Here is a 20,417-nt window from a genome sequence, read left to right as displayed (position 1 = left end):
AATCACTAGAGGCTCCTTTACACGTGGATTTGGTGACAGAGGCTACCAGGGACAGCTGTATTATCCCGGTGGAGGATTCTTTCCACAAAGGCAATGTTCTAGAGGAAGATACAATAGAGGGGAGAGACGTGGCAGAGGATCGAATGGTAAGTCAAGACCCTTCTGTTATCCACTTAAAATTGGGCGGCAGACTTGCCCAAGACTCAGAGGTTTAGTGGTTAATAACAAAGGACCCTTGGGTGTTGGAAACAGTACAAGGTTTAAAGATAGAATTTATAGCAGAACCAATATAGAGAATAGTACCGAATCGGATGATTTTCAGAAAAGAACGAATGGAAATGATAGACTTAGAAGTACAAGATTCGATAAAGAAAGGAGCAATAGTGAGAGAGAGAGTTTGTGGAAGGATTTATGAGCAATATATTTCTGGTGGAGAAAAAGACAAAGGGGGCACACGCCTGCTAATGAATTTACGACAACTGAACGACTGGGTGGTATATCACCATTTCAAAATCGAAGGGATGCAACTTTTAAAGGATGTGTTATTGAAGGGAGATTGGATGACAAGATGGATTCCAAGGATGCTTATCTAACGATTCAATTCGGAGGGAACATCACAGTTATTTGAGGTTTGTGTGGAGAGACCAGATGTGGAAGTTTGGATGTCTACCGTTCGGCCTATCATCCACTCCATGGTGTTTCACAAAGGTATTACGGCTGGTGGCAGCTTATCTGAGATAGAGCGGTGTTCGAATGATAAGTTATTTAGACAATATCCTGCTTATGGATCAGGACAGGAATACTCTTCTTTCTCATACGGATTTGGCAATAGAGTTATTAGAGTCTCTGGGCTTTGTAGTGAACAGGATGAAATCTCAATGTGTTCCCAGTCAACAAACACAGTTTTTAGGTTTTGTGATAGATACAGTGGAAGCAGTTCTGAAACTTCCAAGGGAAAAACTAAAGAGAATTCGGAAAGAATTGAAAAATTTGTTGAAAATGAACAGCGTATCGTTAAGAATGTTGGCACGAATAGTTGGACTTCTGTCTTCGACTATTCAGGCAATCTTTCCAGGCCCTTTGCATTACAGGGCATTACAGAGGTTGAAGGCTTCCCATTTAAGGAATGGTTTGAGATATTCAGAGAGTGTATGTCTTTCGCAGGAAGCACGACAGGAGTTGCTTTGGTGGCTGAGGAATATGGAAGCGTGGAATGGGCAATTTTTGGAGAGAATGCAGATCTGATTGTGGAGTCAGATGCAAGCTTGGAAGGCTGGGGTGCAAGATGCAGATTATTAAGTACTGGAGGAAGATGAACGAGTCAGGAAAGAAATTTATATATAAATTGTTAGGAATTATTAGCAGGATCTTTTGCAATAAAATGTTTTGGAAAGAAGACTGCAAGATGTTCAGTGATTTTAAGAATGGACAATGTTTCCGCAGTTCGTTATGTCAACCGGATGGGAGGTCCACAATCAAAGGGCCTAGCAGATTTAGCTAGAGTGTTTTGCGAATATTGTTTGGAGAGGAATATTTATGTTCAATCAGAACATATCCCAGGGAATTCCAATTCAGTGGCAGATTGGTTTTCGACGAATTTTTATGATTCCAGTGATTCAATGTTAGAAAGGATGTTTTTTGCGAAGTTGAATCAATTTCGGGGTCCATTCCAAATAGATCATTTTGCGAACAGAGTAAACACTCAACTAGAGAGGTTTTTCAGTTGGCATCCGGATCCAGAGGCATTGGGAATAGATGCTTTTCTGCAAGATTGCAGAGGTCTACGTCCATATGCGTTTCCACCCTTTTCTATGATAAGCAGGGTGACAGGGATGATTCGGAAGTGGAAGGAAACGGTGGTGTTGATCACTCCGGTTTGGAGTTCTCAAGCTTGGTACCCTATGTTGTTGGAAATGAGTATGGATTATTCAATTATTGTACCAATGTTTCAGGGAATCTTGTGGGGACCTCTGGGGGGGTTCACAGTCTGGTAGATTCAGGTCAACTTCATCTCTTGGCATGGAGGCTTCCAGGAGAGTCTGGAGTAAGCCAGGACTTTCATCTGCAGCTTCGAAACTCATTGAGGAATCTTGGTCGTATGGAACAAGGAAGGTATATAAATCAGCTTGGACTAAGTGGAATGGTTGGTGTGTGGAAAGGAATTTGGATCCCGTATCAGAAGATGTAGTTCATGTCTTGAATTATTTGACAGATTTGTATAAAAGAGGTTTGGCATACAGGGCAGTGAATTTACATAGGAGTGCTATTTCTGCAGGATATATTTTGGTGAACGAATAACTGTTGGTCAAGATGTTATGGCTAAGAGATTGTTGAGTAGTATCAGGTTGGCTAAACCCCCTGGTCCTAGGTATACTTCTCTTTGGGATGTGTCCATTATTTTGCGTCTATTTGAATCATGGGATGATAATAGATTTTTGGATCTAAAAGATTTAACTTATAAACTGACAATGCTGTTGTGCCTTTTTTCTTTTAGAATCGTTTCTGATGTACATGCGTTAGAAATTACAAGCAGATGTTTTACCCCTGAGGGAATTTGTTTTTATATTAAACAAAGAACGAAGTCTAATTCTACTTCTATTTTTTATCCATATCTGCAAGATAAGGAAAAACTTTGTGTGGTACCTGTGTGAAGGAATATGACTGTAGAACTAGATCAGTAAGATCTGTTGGGGTGGATCAAATACTAATTTCCTTCAGGTACCCACATAAAGCGGTTTCGTCTTCCACTTTGGCAAGATGGGTGAAAACTTTAATGGAAAGAGCAGGTATAGATATAAGTAAGTTTGGTGCACACTCAGTGAGAGGTGTAGCTGCATCTAAAGCACAAATTGTAGGAGGTAGTTTACAAGATATTTTAAAATGTGCAGATTGGTCAACGGATTCTGTTTTTAGGAAATTCTATTTTAAGCCAATTGAGAGTGCAGCTCAATGTATTGTAAATATGCTTTAAACTTGCATAATGTTGGCCTCTGTGTCGTGCCATAAAATGTAGATTTTCCACAGCCATGGTGGGCTGAAAATCTGTATTTTATTAAGGACACGGAGGCTAATATTATCTCTCCCTTGTTGTTACCCAACCCTGATGTTTTTGTCTTGTATTTATGCAGGTCAGAATTGAACTGATTGGGATGGATCGTTTTTGAACATATTTTTCATCTCTTCGTTTGGATAAGAAGAAGTTTTGGGTTTGTTGAAGATGTTTTCTCTTCAAGTTTATAGACTTAAAATAGGAAATTAGTTATACATGTTTCTCTTTTAGCAGGCAATGTCAGAAGGAAGAGTAGATGATCTAGAGGAGTTTTGATAGTATTGGAATGTTCTTAGAGATTCTATATTCTATATTCTAAGAACATGATGTTTATTTCTTGCTGCTGAGTGGTAGCAATAAAGGAATTATTGCATAATATTAGCCCCCGTGTCCTTAATAAAATCCAGATTTTCAGCCCACCATGGCTGTGGAAAATCTACATTTTATCTTCACCTGTAAAGCCCTCACAGACACTGGCTCGCTTAAAGTACTGGCTTGTGCAAAAGAGAGCCTGATTCAAAAAGCTATTTGCTCATGCAAGCTTAAAGGTGACCTTGCAGTCAGAAACCTTTTTACTCATGTGCAGCATTACACAATTAGGCTGTAGGATTTCCCAAATGTAAATCCCACACAAGGGGAAGGTGGGCATTTCAAGATGTTGCTCATCTTCAAGTTTTGAAAATACAGAGAAACACATGAATCTGTGGATAATCACAAAGTTCGACCCTTCAAACGGGTTGAAGATTTACTCTTGTCAAAGACAGGAACAAGTGCTTGCAATAGTGCAACAGGGAACGGAACGCCCCCAAACTTCTTTAGGATGTTCTTGAAGGGATTTCTCCACATGAAAAATATTTTCTCTGTAGAGAAATTAGAATTGTGCCATTACACATGCTGACCTGTAAGCAAGTTCATTTTCACTCTGGAGATGTACGCCACAGGACATGACAAAGAAAAGGTGTAGTCAGAAATTCAGAAAAGAATTATGTGTGCCATAGTATTGCAAGTCTAACTTAGGGGTGCTTTGTGTACAGAAGAAAGTCTCAATTTTGCATCATTGAAAAGTTGTATACCTGCAGGCGCAGAGGTCAATCTTTTTGTGAATCTTGCACATAGAATTTGGACAAACACTTTAAATATTGAGTATATATTTTTAGAGGTTTCCTGCATGGTGAAAAAGTTTGCTAAGGTTCGCAGCTGTTGAGGCAGCGAAAAACTGGGATGATTGTTTACACGGAAAAGCTTCTATCCTCATCCTCCAAAAATACCACCCTGTACTGTGAAGGATTTGAAGACTGGAGGGTGAATGAGGCTTGAAAATAATACTAAATACTGTTTAGATGGTAGTGCAAGATTTGAGAGCTACTGTTTATTCTATATGCCCATATGGGTTGAGAAAAATATTCTTTCACTTTCAGCCAGCAGAAATCTTCGGCAATCGGTTGGATGAGGTCAAGGTGCCCTAATGATGATCTAGGTTGCAGACCGTTTCATTATTTGTACTAAGGGCCAATATATGAGGTTGGTGGACCGAGGACTGCCAAACTCATGGTGGAGGAGCAGTGGCACTCTGGCCACTGCTACACTGGCGGTCCGACCGCCAGATTACAAATTGGGCAGTCGGACCACCAAGGGACCATCGCAACCGCCATGTATCAGAGATTTCTGCAGAGGCCCGGCAGTTTGAGGTGCGCCACCAAGCATATTACGACTTTCCTCACCACCAGTGGTCTCATGGAGATTCTTATTCCATGAAACTGCTGGTGGTGCTGTTGCCACTGTGCACTGGGGTGCATGCAAATGTATGTGCTCCCTGTGTGCATGACCCCTATTCGATGCCCTGCAGAACATGCGGTGTGCATATTAAGGCTTACATATGAGCTTTTAAACTGCACTGCTGCAGGACCGCCACACCACCGCCTGCCAGACCACGATAATACTGAATCTGGCGGGCGGGTGGTGGCCCTCTTTGGCGGTATGGGATTGGGGCCGCTGCGTGGCGGGCCACTCCCACACCACCAAACCCATAATCGTGCCCTTGGTCCTCAGAAAAAGTGCACTGCAACACTGCAGCAAGCAGAGAGGGCAGATGATGGCGGGCGGATCAATGTCCGAAGAGCTACTGTGGAACTAGGCCCATCCTGATGCACTGTCATTTGATAGTGACAGCTCCAGAGGAGATGCTCACCTTAATGTTAAGCTCGAAAGAAAGAAGGTATTTTACAGTGGCTCCTAGAATCTTACGGAGCTTGGTACTCAGGATTTGAATATCAAATATAAGAGAGTTAGTAATGGAGAAGCTCATAACAAGGAAAGGAATGAAGTTTGTTGCTTAGGTGAGGACCACATTTATAGTGATAAAAAACTGTCTAAATGTATGCATATTTATGATGGGATACATCCCCCACATTTTGGCATTTAGAAAGACCTGAAGATCTCTCTTTCGAGACTACGCCTCACTGATTACTCAAACCCTTTTCTACATCTCATGCGCTTGCGACTATAGCTATTGTTTAAATGATGTTACGCTTGGCCATGCACAAAAGGCTCTTTCACTATCCTACATATTTTCCGTTAGGCCAACATATTTTATTGGACTCAACAATAAAAGAATCAACAAAAATGTCAACTGTCATGATTACTCATCAAATTGGTACAGTTAAAACTAAGCGCTGTGTGGATTTTGAATTCTAAAACAAAGTGTGTTTATTGTGTCGAGTTGCATCAAAAACATAATTACCCATTGTTAGAAATGGGGCCTCTAGTTGGCAGGGGTATGTACCTTTTCCAAGTAGGGACCCTTTCTTCTAGTCAGGATAATGGAGTTACACACTTTAGATAACCCCTACTCGACCCATTAGCACCTGGGCACAAGCACACAGGCTTATCCCAAAGGTAATGTGTAACGTATTTGCACCCAGACACCCAGTAACACAGTGAAAACATTACAAATGGACATCACACCAGTTTAGAAAAATTAAGTATCTTTATCTAAACCAAACAAGACTAAAATGACAAAAATCCAACATACACAATTCAAAATAGGACTTTTAAAAGGTTTCAAACAATTCTCTCCATAGAAATATATGGACGCGTGATTTTACTCAATGTAACTTCATATGTGTCAAAATTCACAAGGCCAAACAGCCACAGAGAAGGGAAGCATCGAAAAACCCAGCGATGCGTCCGTTCCTGAGTCATTGGTGAGGCGATGCAGCAGTTCTGCTGCACAGCAGGAGATATGAGGCATTGAATCCGGACTGTAGGGGGAAGTGATACATCGATTTCAAGACAATTTTGGTCTGCGGTTGATGTGTCGGAAACCCTACTGCACAGGTGCGATGCATGAAAAACTGGATGTGCTGGAGGTCGAAGCAGCGGCAGCAAAATAGGCACTGCTTCAATTTCTTCAGCCTCGATCCCGCAATGTGTCAATTCTTTAAGCCGCAAAGCAGGGCCTGCGTCGGAGTTGGTGCAGTGATCTCAAACTTCGGAGGTAAGTGTACTGGACTCAGCATGCAGTGGATTTTGCAGCCGCCGACAAGGTACTGCGTTCATTCTTTGGCCGCATGGCGGCGGAGCATGGAAATTCTTTGCGCAAGGCGGTGGTGCGTCAGGAAAAACAGGTGCTGGAAGGGTGGTGCATTGATTTTCTTGGTTTCTTTAAGCTTTTTCCCAGCAACAGGAACAACCTCCAGAGGCTCAGAACACAACCGGAGGCACCTCTTGGTAGGTTAGAACTCCCAGCATGGAGTTCAAGTAAGATGGTGTTGAAATCTTTGTGTCCCAGAGACTTCACAACAGGAGGAAAGCACACACAAGCCCTTGGAGATTCTTCACAAGCAGGTTCACAGTAAAGTTCCTGTCTTTGTCCTCTCCTTGGGAGAAGCAGCAACTGCAGGCCAACCCATCAAAGCAACACACAGCAAAGGGGCAGTCTGCTCCTCACAGCTCTTCTTCCTTGGAAGAGGTTTCTATTCATTCCAGAAGTAATCTTAAGTTCTGGGGTTTTTGGTCTAATATTTATACCCCATTTTCTGTTTTTAGTCTTTCTTTCAAGAGTCTCTGAGCTCAGTAAAAACCGGTTCTGTCCTCTTTGGTTCAGCTTCACTACAGGAGGTGGAGGCAGCAGTATGCAGAGCTGACACAGCCTATTCTGGTGCTAGTGAAAACCCCGCCCACCGCTCTAAATGCAGAAAGGTCTTATTCAGCCTGGCTATAAGTCTCCCAGGAAAGGCGGAACCCACATCAACCCCCCTAATGATGGCTTAGTGTGAATGAACATTACCAGCTCCTGTCAGTCTAAAACGAGATGGTGAATACACAAACAGGCAGAGGCACACAGGATGGTTAAACAAAAAAATTTCCACTTTCTAAAAGTATCATTTTCAAACTCTAAATCTCTAGCTGTTCCTAATGGAAAGTTACAGTAAAAATGTTATAAGGCAGCTCCCAGGTTAGCCTATGGGAGAGCTAGTCCTTGCAATTGTGAAAAATAAAATTGGCAGTATTTCACTATCAGGACATGTAAAACACACCGGCACATGCCCTACCTTTCACATACACTGCCCTTAAGAGTACCTTGGGACTAACTTAGAGGTGCCTTACATGTAAGAAAAGGGAAGGTTAGAGCCTGGCAAGTGTGTGTACTTGTTAGGTCAACATGGCAGTTCAGACCTGCACTCACAGACACTGCAGTAGCAGGCCTAAAACAGGTTTACAGATTTACTTGTGGTGGTGGGGCAACCACTGCTGCAGCCCACTAGTAGCATTTGATTTACATGCCCTGGGCACACACAGTGCCCTTCGCTAGAGACTTACCAGTAAATCAAATATGCCAATAATGGATAACCAATCATAGTCACAATTTACAGGGAGCACTTACACTTTGGCACTGATCAGCAGTGGCAACATGCCCAGAGTACCAGTCCAGCGCCCAGTCCAAAAACACAGGAGATAGAGGTAAAAAGACAAGGGAAACCACACCAAGTATGACACCCATATCATACTTGGAAAAGCATTGAAAAGGCAATTCATACACCAACAGTTCAGACACCTTTTCTATCATTTATGTGCAGCTGAGCTTTGTTCCTTTTCAGAGTTGAATGCAAGAGGTATGGATGGCTATGAGAAAAACTTCTTTGTTCAGGCCTTAGCAGTGTCCACTGCCTTGGTCACATTGTTAATCAAAGTGATCGTTCTTTACAAGCAAGCAGGGTAGCTGACTAGAACTAGGGAAGTGCGAAATTTGCAGAATTTCTTTTGTTTAATTACGCAAAATTCCTTTAAAAAATGCAGATTCATGCTAAATTCTACAAAAAAACAGTCCTGGCATTTAGAGGTATATTTTTAACGTGAAATGCATCCTCATGTCCATTTTGGACGTTGGGACACATTTCATGCAAAAACAAAATAATGCATTATACACAAGTGCTACAAACAACAGCCACTCGTTTTGTTTGTTTGTATTATTCCGAAGCTCCATAATAGGATTTTTTACCGGAATGGCTTTCAAGTTACGCAGCATGGCATAATTTCACGTAACTAGCATCACACAAATTGTTACACATTAGGCAGGAATATGCCGGCATAAGACATTTTCACCTGACCCTCACCAGGAAAGTCGTCTTCAGTGAGGTGAGCACAAAGTATCCTTTCATATACATTTGTGTGTTTGTGCCTCCCTCCAGGTGCACAACTGCATGACTACAAAGCCCTGTGCAGGGAAGACAGAGAGAAGAGGGAACAGTGCAAGGACATGCATGGGCACAGCATAAACAGTTATGTCTGCCTATGCTCTCTAACAAGACAAATCAGCTCCTTGGGGCTTCATCTGCAGAGGACGACCCCCAACCTCAAGAACCCAAACCCAGCAAGTACACCACAATCATGCTACATTGGGAAGTGAGAAGTTTCAGTCTTTACATAAGCAGGTTTACCTACATCCCAAGTTCAAGAGGATGCTAACAATAATACCAAGCCTGACCTTAAACCGTGGCCTACAAATTAGAAAGTAAAAAGAAATTAGTCGCTTTTAACCATGGCATTGGTTCGTTGAGCCGGAACTGCACTCTGGAGACACAGTTAGGGCTGGGACAGAAAATCGGTCTGGGCACCAAAATAAAGTGGCCGCCATTACTAACTAAGATGGCTAACAAAGTAGCTGATGTTTGCAAATTGAGACAGTTTTGAACTCGTAAAGACAAATTCTATAAATGTTTTGTAAGGTATAGGAGACTGAATGGATATGAGCTGGCAGCAGGAATTAATGTTTGGTTTAAAATTGAGGACAGGCCCAACAGACCATAAAACAGGCCTACAAATAGCAACAAATGTGGCCCACAAACTGACTTTTGGGCGCTGGCTGATTGCCCTATAGGCCAGTTCAAACCTGGGGGGGGGAGACTAAAGATAAACAATATAGAATCCCTCCTCACAAATACGTCTTTAAATGTTTGCCTCTAGGTGCTGCATGAAGCAGAAAGATATGTCAAACAGGGGAGGTTTAAAGCGGTAAAATCACAGCGGTTGAGGACAATATGAATTGCCAAATGTTCATTATCAAAGTCATCTACAGAGATGGCAGTATAGATGGATTCAAAGCCATAGAGATGTTAATGCATGGAGAAAGTAGGTAATTGCCCAGACCTCCCGTCTTCCAAAGGGCCCATGAGAAGATTAACTTGACCTGTATTTGATCTTTACGTATTTTATTTCACTTCCTAAACCTCTCTCCATTTCTCTGCATACCTTTACCTCCAACTCTGTATCTCTCTCCCCAGTGTCATTTTAAGGAGTTTGGGTCCCTAAGGAAGGAATATTTCAACCAATTTTGTGTGTCTTATAATTCAATGCTGTTTGGCATCATGTGGGCTTGAATTAGTGGAAAATTGGTATTAAAATTCAGTTTTTTCCGAACAGGACCACCCAAAAATGTACTTGGCCTGGGTCCCCTCAAAATACTTAAAATTACACTGTTCGAGTTGCCAAAATTCAGTTCTTGACTTTACCAGACATTTTGAAGAGCTTGAAGAATAAAGGCTTTAATCCCTCCATGCTATGCCAAACTCCACCAGGTAGCACGAGGGAGGTGTCACAGAATGGGAAGAGAAAATATTCACGATGTCACCTAAGAAACAATAGATGGAGAGCACCGCTATGCACATCACCATAACCTATATTCATGATGTGCTCCCGCTGGATTACTAAAAGAAATATATAGGAGTAATACTACCCCGACCCGCATCTACACATGTGCCAAACAAATTATATACAGTAGACCCTTTTGGGGAACATTCCTCATCGAGAATAAAACCAGTAGAACCTGACAGAGGATTACATAGCCAAGACTTACAACACAAACAGTACTTGACACTCTATAGACAGTAGACCTACAGGGACAACATCCTCCTTTTTAGAACCACACTGTCAGTACCTAACAACTGATACTATGGCCGGTACCGGAGATATAAGCACAAACGAAACAATTACCAAACATAATCTCAGACCAGGAATATCAACCTTTCCTGAAACTACCACCTCAGGGAACTAGGTTTCCCATTACTCCCCATGTTTCGTGTAGTCCAATAACAACGTCACTACATAAGGCACACGGGGTACGTCACGTACTGATCACATGACACGTACTAGCGCGATAGACGTAGGCCTACGATGATGGACTTAAACTAGTGGTTCACGGCACTTCTCCACCAGAACACAGGAAGACACAAACCAAACTAGTCTATAAGCCGGGGCAGGACCCTTGACTCAGAGAGTCGCTCAGCCACAGGAGTGTAAAGCAGTGATAAGGTACATATGTCACACGAAAGTAGGACGTCTGACTATCTTGGTAAATGTCGGCCTCCCCTTTTTTTTCCTGTATGGCACCTATCAAAGTGTGACTGGTGTGGCTCTCACCAGGTTCTGTTACCCAGAATCCCTTTCAAACCTCAAACATTGTAAAAGAAAAACACATTTTCCTCACATTTCGGTGATGGAAAGTTCTGGAATCTGCGTGAATCCACTACATTTCACCCACCCGCATTCCCCAAATACTTTCGATAAAAATGGTACCCCACTTGTGTGGGTAGACCTAGTGCCTGTGACAGGAAACGGACCAAAACGTAACGAGCATACACAACATTTTTAGAGTGAAAACTGACCCTTCCTTGGCAAAGGGCCTAGCTGTAGATTTTGAACCCTAGCTCTGCTCTGCCGGCACCTAGGGAAACCTAGCAAACCTATACATTTTTGAAAACTAGACACCCAGGGAAATCCAGGATGGGGTGACTTGTGTGGCTCTCACCAGGTTCTGTTAGCCAGAATCTCTTGAAACCTCAAACTTTGTAAAAAAAAAAAACCTTTCCCCACATTTCTGTGATGGAAAGTTCTGGAATCTGCATTGGTCCACATACTTCCACCCACCCCGCATTCTCCAAAGTCTCCTGATAAAAATGGTACCTCACTGGTGTGGGTGGGTGGGTCAAGTACCCACGACAGGCAAGGGCCCAAAACGTATTGTGGAAACATCAAAATTACCCATCATAACACTACCTGGTTTTGCAAGGGGGGGCACCTGGGTTTTTGGCCTCGGGCTCAGCAGCCATCTAGGGAAATGTACCAATCCCACACATGTCTGAAAACTAGACACCCTGTGGGGAGTCCGGTGAGGTATGGTTCCCCCAATGTTTCCCTACCCTGCAAACCTCAAATTTAGCTTTAAAAAAAATCACATTTCCTCAATTTTCTGTGTGGGAAAGTCGTGGGATCACTGGGCTGACACAATTGTCCTACCAACTAGCGTTCCCCCAGGTCTCCCGATAGAAATGGTACCTCACTTGTGTGGGTAGGCAAAGTGGCTACAACAGGAAATGGCCCAAATCATACTGTGGTGACTTCAAAATTACCTATCATAAAACTACCTGGTTTTGTGGGAGCACCTGGTTTTTTGGCCCCGGTCTTGCAGCCATTGAGGGAAACCTACCAAATCGACACATTTACGAAAACTAGACACCCTGGGGAGTCCAGTGAGGTATGGCTTGAGTAGATCCCCCACAATGTTCCTACACAGAATCCCCTGCAAACCTCAAATTTAGCTAAGAAAACAAATTTTTCTGTAGGATCATTGTGCCGGCACAAATGTCCTACCACCCAGTGTTCCCCTTGACCTCCCGAGTAAAATGATACCTCACTTGTGTGGGTGTCCAATGCAGAATCAGCTAAAAACATTATTTTTTAAAATGTAGCGCTTAAAGTTTGTGTTGCTATACCCTTAGTTTTAAAAAATGTGTGGGTTTGGTATGTTTTCCTAGATGGCTGACAAAGCCTGGGACCAATAACTCATGTGACCCCCCACCTCGCAAAACCAGATAGTTTTGTGATAGGTAATTTTGATGTCTCCATAATACGTTTTGGGCCCTTGCCTGTTGCGAGTACTTGGCTCACCCACACAAGTGAGGTACCTTCTTTATCGGTAGACCTGGGGGAAGGCAGGATGGAAGGAAATCTGTCTCAGCCCAGTGATCCCCCAACTTTTCCGCACAGAAATTTGAGAAAATGTAGATTTTTTCAGCTAAATTTGAGGTTTGCGAATCTGCCCCCTCCTGCCTTTCTAATGTTACACTGCTATCTAAAGAACAAACATCAAAGCTCCTTTTAGCCACAAAATCCGGATCCCCTCTGGATCCATGTCCTCCCAGAGTAACCCATATATTAGTTGAGTCTATTGCCTTTCCACTCATGGAGGTCCTTAACTTGGCCATTGAAACAGAGACTTTTCCCACAATGTGGAAGAAAACATCCATCCTGCCTCTGTTAAAAAAAACTAAATTTGGATAAAACAGACACAGGAAACTATCGCCCTATTTCCTGTCTACCTCTTCCTGCAAAGGTACTAGACAAGCATATGAATCGGGAACTAGTTGCTTTTATTGAGAACAACCATACGTTGGACCCCACTCAGTATAGTTTCAGAGCCCAGCATAGCACTGAACTGGCCCTAATCAAAGCAACAGAGGAAGTCAGACAGGCGGTTGATAAAGGAGGTGCAGCTGCTCTGATATTATTAGCTCTATCAGCCGCCTTTGACACAGTGGATCATGGCTTGCTAATACACTGGCTTCAGGAAATAGGAGTTAAAGGCCTAGCTCTAGAACTGTTCAGATCATTTCTGCTCAATCGCGAACAAGTCGTTGAAGTAGGAGGGCACAAATCCAAATGCTTCAGTCTTCATTGTGGGGTGCCAGTGGGGCTCTTCAATGAGCCCTACCCTTTTTAAAATGTATGTTACCCCACTGGCGCGTCTGATCAAATCCCATGAGTTTGAATTGGCGTCATACGCTGATGATTCCCAGATTATTGTATCAATCTCGAACAATAACCTTGTTATAGCCCAGAATTTTAAGGAGTGTATGATCTGTGTCAGCGATTGGATGGCCGAGAACTGTCTCAAATTAAACTCAAACAAAACAGAGGTTCTACCCTTTGGGAAAGATACATCCATCAGGTCGTCAAAATGGTGGCCATCGGAGTTAGGGACTCCACCAGTGCCAGTCACTGGGGTAAAAAATCTTGGAGTCTACAAAGATATCTCCCTCTCCTTCTGCCACCATGTAAACACACTCACGGCATCCACCTATTACATTTTAAAGATCCTGAGAAAGATTCTCCCATTCATACCTACAGGACTACAGAAAACAGTAGTGGCAGCCCTGGTGCTCTCAAAACTTGATTATTGCAACAGACTTCTGGTTGGTGCGAACAAATTTGTAATAGCAAAATTGCAGGTACTGCAGAATTCCACTGCCAGACTGCGCTTTGGTTTGTCTAAATATTCATCAGACAAACAGGCCCTGAACACCCTACAATGGCTGCCTTGAGGCATTGTGTATTGTATTTAAGGCCTTACAGAATTCCGGTCCTACCTATCTGGTAAAGCGCTTTCAATGGCATACACCGGCTCGCACTCTTCGCTCAGCTTTCCAGAAGTTGGTGATAGTGCCAACCTCCCGTCTGCAGAGATGGGGTGGAAAAAGCTTCTTCAATATCACCTGCAGATGGTGGAACAATCTACCTCTTCAATTGAAGAGCGCCAATGATCTCCTGTCCTTTAGAAAAGGATTGAGGACCTGGCTTTACACTCTGTAATCTTGTCAGCACTGGCTCTCTACAGCACACAGCTGCCCGTGGGCAACCTCTACAAGGGCCTAGACGCCCTCGGCTACTAGTGTGCTATACAAATGCATAAATAATAATAATAATAATTCTGGGCAAGAAAACCTTTGAGGTACAGGCAAGTCACACCTCCCTGGACTCCCCTGGGTGTCTAGTTTTCAGAAATGTGTGGGTTTGGTAGGTTTCCCTAGATGGCTGCCGAGCCCGGGACTAAAAACGCAGATTCCCCCTATCTATCAGAAAACGACCTGGTTTTGCAAGACGGGTCTCCTAGGTTTTTGGTCCCTCGTTCGGCGGCCATCGGGGGAACCTACAAAACCCACACATTTCTGGAAACTAGACACCTATGACTTTGGGGAATGCGGGATGGTTGGAATTTTGTGGATGCACGCAGATTCTGGAACTTTCCTTCACAGAAACATGAGGAAAATGTTTTTTTTTTACAAAGTTTGAGGTTTGCAAGGGATTCTGGGTAACAGAACCTGGTGGAAGCCAGAAAAGTCACCCCATCCTGGATTACCATCGGTGTCTACTTTTCCAAAATGTATAGGTTTGCTAGGTTTTCCTAGGTACCAGCAAGGCTAGGGTTCACAATCTACAGCTAAGCACATTGCAAAAATAGGGTCAGTTTTCACTTTAAAAATGTGGTGTATCCACGTTGAGTTTTGTGTTGTTTCCTGTCGTTAGCACTAGACCTACCCACACAAGTGGGGTACCATTTTTAACAGAAGACATTAGGGAATGCGGGGTGGGTGGAATTATGTGGATCAACGCAGATTCTAGAAATTTCCATCACAGAAACGTGAGGAAAATGTGGGGTTTGTTTACAAAGTTTGAGGTTTGCTAGGGATTCTGGGTAACAGAACCTGGTGAAAGCAAGAAAGTCATCCCATCCTGGATTACCATGGGTGTCTAGTTTTCAAAAATGTATAGGTTGGCTAGGTTTCTCTAAGTACCGGCAAGGCTAAGGGTTCAAAATCTACAGCTAAGCACATTGCAAAAAAGGGTCATTTTTCACTGTAAAAATTTGGTTTGTCCACGTTACGTTGTGGGCCGTTTCCTGTCGCGGGCATTAGGCCTACCAACACAAGTGAAGTACCATTTTTATTGGGGGACTTAGGGGAACACAGAATTTTAGAGCAACTGTTATTACCTATTGACTTTAGATGCATTTCTGCCTTCCAAATGTAAGACAATATGTAAAAAAATAGGGCCCGATTCACAGAACTAACTTAAGACAAAATTCTAAACTTACTATCATTTTGGTATTTACAGAAGGCACTTACTCATTTTGGTATTCACAGAAGGCACTTACTCATTTCGGTATTCACAGAAGTTAGGAGTTTTTTCTCAGTTTAGGAGTAGTAAAGTTAGGAGTCCTAACTTTTGGACTCCTGAATGCCTTCTGTGAATACCGAAAGTCTTAAAGGTAGGATTTGTCTCAGTTTAGGAGTAGTAAAGCTAGGACTCCTAACTTTAGGACTCCTAAATGCCTTCTGTGAATACCAAAAGTCTTAAAGTAAGAATTTTTCTCAGTTTAGGAGTCCTAAAGTTAGGAGTCCTAACTTTACTACTCCTAAACTGAGAAAAATAAAATCGTAACTTTAAGACTTTCGATATTCACAGAAGGCATTTAGAAGTCCTAAAGTTAGGAGTCCTAACGTTACTACTCCTAAACTGAGAAAAATCCTAACTTTAAGACTTTCGGTATTCACAGAAGGCATTTAGGAGTCTTAAAGTTAGGACTCCTAACTTCTGTGAATACCGAAATGAGTAAGTGCCTTCTGTGAATACCAAAATGAGTAAGTGCCTTCTGTGAATACCAAAATGGTAGTAAGTTTAGGATTTTGTCTTAAGTTAGTTCTGTGAATCGGACCCGAAGTCACTTTGAAAAATGTCCAATAATTCACATGCTAGTATGGTTACTCACAATTTCAGAGATATGCAAATAGCTATTGTTTCTAAACTCTATATTTTGTTCCCATTTCAGAAATACATAGGTGTCTTTAATACAAATTTTTCACTATTTATATTTTCCCAAATGAATTGCTATATACCTAGTACACATTAAAAAACCATTGCAAGACGCTGCTCAGTTATTGGCTATGGGTTCCTCGGGTTCTTAGTGAACCTACAAGTCCTATATATCCCCACAACCAGAAGGTCAAGCCCACCCTGACCTTTAGGAGTCAGGGTGAACCCGATGATGAAGCATCACACTACTAGAGTGTGTGAGGGTTATATTAAAAAAATGAATTTTTTCCTTCCTGCACTAGTTATGCGGAGCTACTGTGCTCACTCGGGGTGACCACGCCTTTTCGCTCTGTGCCTCTGTTCTTCTAAGGACCACACCTGTGGTCTTAGGTGGGATTCTCTAATGTTTAAAGGAGAAAATATTCTTCAGAAAGGATGATAACCTGCTCCTTTGAAAGAATATATTTGTTTATTTTTTTCATAATGATTCTTTAATTTGACATTAAAACAATCACAAGGTACAGACCGAGATTACAAAGTAAGCAACCACATATAGGGGGAGGGGTGTATAAAGCATGCTTAGCAGCCATGGATTACCACACTCAAGAAATACTATGAACATTATCAACATAAATGTTATCTAAAACATACCAACTGATCCCCACCCAAATACAGACAACACAGTTCTATCATATAAAATGTGTTTCTGAGATTCTTGAAAGGATTATGAGCTACCTCTGTGAGAATTCAAGATCAACCAAAGAAAGGGATACTGGTCTGGTGCAACTTCAATATATAATGTGTTCATCAGAAGCTGTTATTGTCATGCCTTGCATCCAGATTGTGTATGTTGGAGAGGTTTTTGCTTACAGTGCTACTAGATGGCCATTGATGCAACAGCCAGTGCTGGGTCAATCCAACTCTCTGTGTGACAGTTGATATCAGGAATCTTTAAAGTGTCATGGAGAAAGATCAGTTCTGAGGTAGGCTGCAGGTTCAAGTTGTTAGATGTGTTCATAGTGTTAATCACATGCTGCTAGAATAGGTGGCTAGAAGGACAAGAGTTTACCAAATGGATTCAATCAACCTTATGTCTGCATCACCAGCAGGCAGCCACCAGGGTGAGGTTGGCTTGGAGTAATCTTTGAGGGGACCAAGGCCAGTCATGCAAAAGTATGAAACGGCTAAGCTGGAGTCCAGCCTCCCATAAATCCAATTTCATGTGTGTCAAGCAGCACATCCCAGTCCGCCTCAGATTATACCCTCACCACCCGTCCAGACCATTTTTCTATCAGATACAGCCTAATGGGGTGTGAGCAGATCTCCTCCAGCAATCTTTTGTATAGACTAGATACAACACCCATGCATGAGCTACAGCGGTGCAAGTAGTCATGAAATCCAGAGTACAGGAAGAGGTGTGGGATTAAATGGAGAGCCATTGTTGCAACAGACAGTGCTGGGTTAATCCAACGCTCTTGGTGCCAGTTGATATCAAGAATGTTTAGAGTATCATGGAGAAAGATCAGTTCTGAGCTCGCTGCAGGCTCAAGTCATAAAATGTGATCATTGTGTTAATCACATGCTGCCAGAGTAGGCAGATTGAAGGGTAAGAGTATACCAAAAGGATTATAGAGAGTCCACCGATCCATCCTAGCTTTTCATGGTCTCTTACAGATGTTGTAGGACTATCTGCTTGGCTGCGGGATCTTCAAACTTCCAGAGAGGCATTCTCCAGAGACCCCACTCCATATCGCCCATGCCCCCGCCCCCAAAAGGAACTGACAATCCCTAAATCCAGCACTGAAATAACAGAGTATTCTGAAATGCCATTGATGACTTTGTCATAGTAAGAGAGATTAGGTGACATGAGGAAGAAAACTATCCTTCTCTCAGTAGCATGTGGGTGAGAGTAGAAGGTGTACTCCTTGTCCCTTGGATGTGTAAGATACCATGGGTTCAGGAGGGAGTGATCATGTAAAACGTCAGAGCGTCATCTTGTCTTTTGATGGAGCAATATCCTTGGGACCTGTAATAACTATGACTGGATTGAGTAATATTCCGGTTCCTCCCCCTCCCATTAGAACTTTAGTGTATCCGGAGCCTGACATCAGCCTAGTGAAAAGAAAGTGAGTTAAACTCCATTAGGTGTATACCTAGTATGATATTGGGGGATCGCAGGGCAGGTTTGGCCAGTAATAAGTAGCCTCCAGCTTTGAACATCCAAGTCAGGATTAGTCGAGCAGCTATGTTTGTGTAGCCCTACTTCATAAAGTACTTTTCCCACCCAGTTGCTGCATAGTTTTGAGGATTCAGTGGTAGATAGGTGTGTCTTTTGCAGTAGTGCTATATCCAACTTCTGGGTACCCAGCAATGATAGGACTTTTTTGCATTAGATGTAGTTATATAATCCATTTACATTGCATGAAGTCCCTGTTAATCCTCTGGATGCCATTCTTCCGGTATATGTGGAACTGAGCAATTGTATATTACACTCGTCAGTGGAATTAGTTTTGAGGAGTAGCCCAAGGACATGGACGCGAACTACGAGAGGACCATGAACTCTAACTGGCGGTTAAATAAACTTTGGTTGGGGTGTTATTGCTGATCCCCGCCATTTAGTCAAATGGTCCACAAAGGGTTGTCCAGACACTTTACATTTGATTTACAGATCACTCTGGTTAGGTTTTAATGGAGATCTGGTTTATCTCTGCCTTTTGTAGACTGCAAAGAAGTCTTGCATTGTTAATTGTTACGGAGGAGGTGAGGCAAACGACGTTCCTCTCCTGCTTGATTGTCAGGCGAATACTCATGTACCTTAACATGTTCCAGGGGTGTCATCGGAGTACTCAATAGAGATTCTGTGGTATCCATCCATTGATCTGTAGTTGCTCCCAAAAGATTTTCAAGCTCTGTGGGATACACGTATTCAAGAGTGATACATTTATCATCATGATCAGGATCGGCAGGTCCAGTAAACCATATTTTATTCCATTTTAGCTTTAGAGTTTACTGCAATGCTAGAAATTGTTTTCCATCAAATAGTCGGCCCCTACTGTGATTTTCTGCCCTTTCTAGTGATACGGGCCATGCTGCCAGAAATACTGGACTATTGAACTGACCTGGATTTGTCACAAGAAGCAGGCCATAATCTGTCTAGGAGTATCAAGCTGGGTCTTTCTATGCATTCTCAACCTGTGTGCCCATTGAAATTCCAACAGTAGGTCAGACATGGTTTAAAGAGGATGGTCTGCTAGAGTGACAGAAAACGTTTGATATCCTCTTTTTGATACCCTCTCCCTCATCCTTCTCAGGGACACGGTAGATGAGAATATTGTCCCTTTGACTGCTGTCCTCCATGTCCACTATCCTCCACTGCATGTTCCACATTTCAGACACCCACATACGCAAGTTGGTCGGTGTGCGTTAACAGCAGATGAAAGTCATGAGATCCAAATGTATATTTTTTAATTTACTGACAGTGTCCGATGTCGCCTGTTCTATGGATGTTAGGGAGATTTTATTGGCTTTCAGTTCCTCCAATCCGGTATCAACAGCAGATGCCTCCATCACCTGTTCCTGGACTTGCTGTTTACTGTACTACCACCCAGATATAGCCTCTGAAAAAGCCAGTTGCCTTAGGACTTTGGGGCCCTGTGTGCTCATAACCCAAAGGGATAGAGCGCATGACTCTGCAGGTCCAAAAGGCAGCTAGTAAGACAGAGTACTGCTGATAGAAAAATGTTAAATCCTGGGTTGTCTAAAGTTACTGCTAAGAGAGGTGCTATTCATGAGGACCAGCTGTAGGTAGCGCCTGAGTTCTGAATTGTATGGTGGTGGTGCCATGTTCCTGGTGATGTCATCAGTGTGGGCCGACTCCAATACAAGATGGAAGCTGTGACCCGCAAATGTAGGAGGCAGTAGCATTCCCTTCGGCTATGTTGGTTATCTGTGTGTTGTGCGGCCCGAGCGCATCTTGGGTGTCACTCCTGTCACCTGCTGCTCACCTCCAATATGCCCCAAGAAACCGACAGGGACATGCAGCCAGCATTTCCTGCCCTGGTAAGCGTATTTGGCGGTAGGGCGGTTTGCCAGGATTCCATGTGTAGTCCCAGCAGCACCCTACTCCATTTCTGTTTGTCAGGGAGGTCGAACAAGGTTCCCCTATTGATGAAAAATCTGGAGCCCAAGGTGTGGGCCGCTGGGTTTGTTCCCAGATGCCTAA

The 20,417-nt window shown here is 42.9% G+C and overlaps 1 protein-coding gene and 1 long non-coding RNA gene across 2 annotated transcripts in view; one reads left to right on the top strand and one right to left on the bottom strand.

Moving 5' to 3' along the window:
* Positions 1-20,417, bottom strand: part of LOC144752812 (uncharacterized) — a 762,950-nt gene that overhangs the window by 522,386 nt on the left and 220,147 nt on the right. The window lies entirely within an intron of this gene.
* The window catches only part of LOC144753839 (uncharacterized), an 81,217-nt gene that overhangs the window by 1,452 nt on the left and 59,348 nt on the right, over positions 1-20,417 (top strand). The window contains exon 2 of the long non-coding RNA XR_013594558.1: positions 3,129-3,206. This is a non-coding gene — a long non-coding RNA (uncharacterized LOC144753839). The remainder of the gene's footprint in view (positions 1-3,128; positions 3,207-20,417) is intronic.

This window comes from Lissotriton helveticus, chromosome 5_1 (genome assembly GCF_964261635.1).
Source record: "Lissotriton helveticus chromosome 5_1, aLisHel1.1, whole genome shotgun sequence".
In the NCBI taxonomy this organism is placed as follows: domain Eukaryota; kingdom Metazoa; phylum Chordata; class Amphibia; order Caudata; family Salamandridae; genus Lissotriton; species Lissotriton helveticus.
The sequence above is the reverse complement of the archived record's forward strand: the minus strand, read 5'-3'. Positions and strand labels throughout refer to the sequence as shown.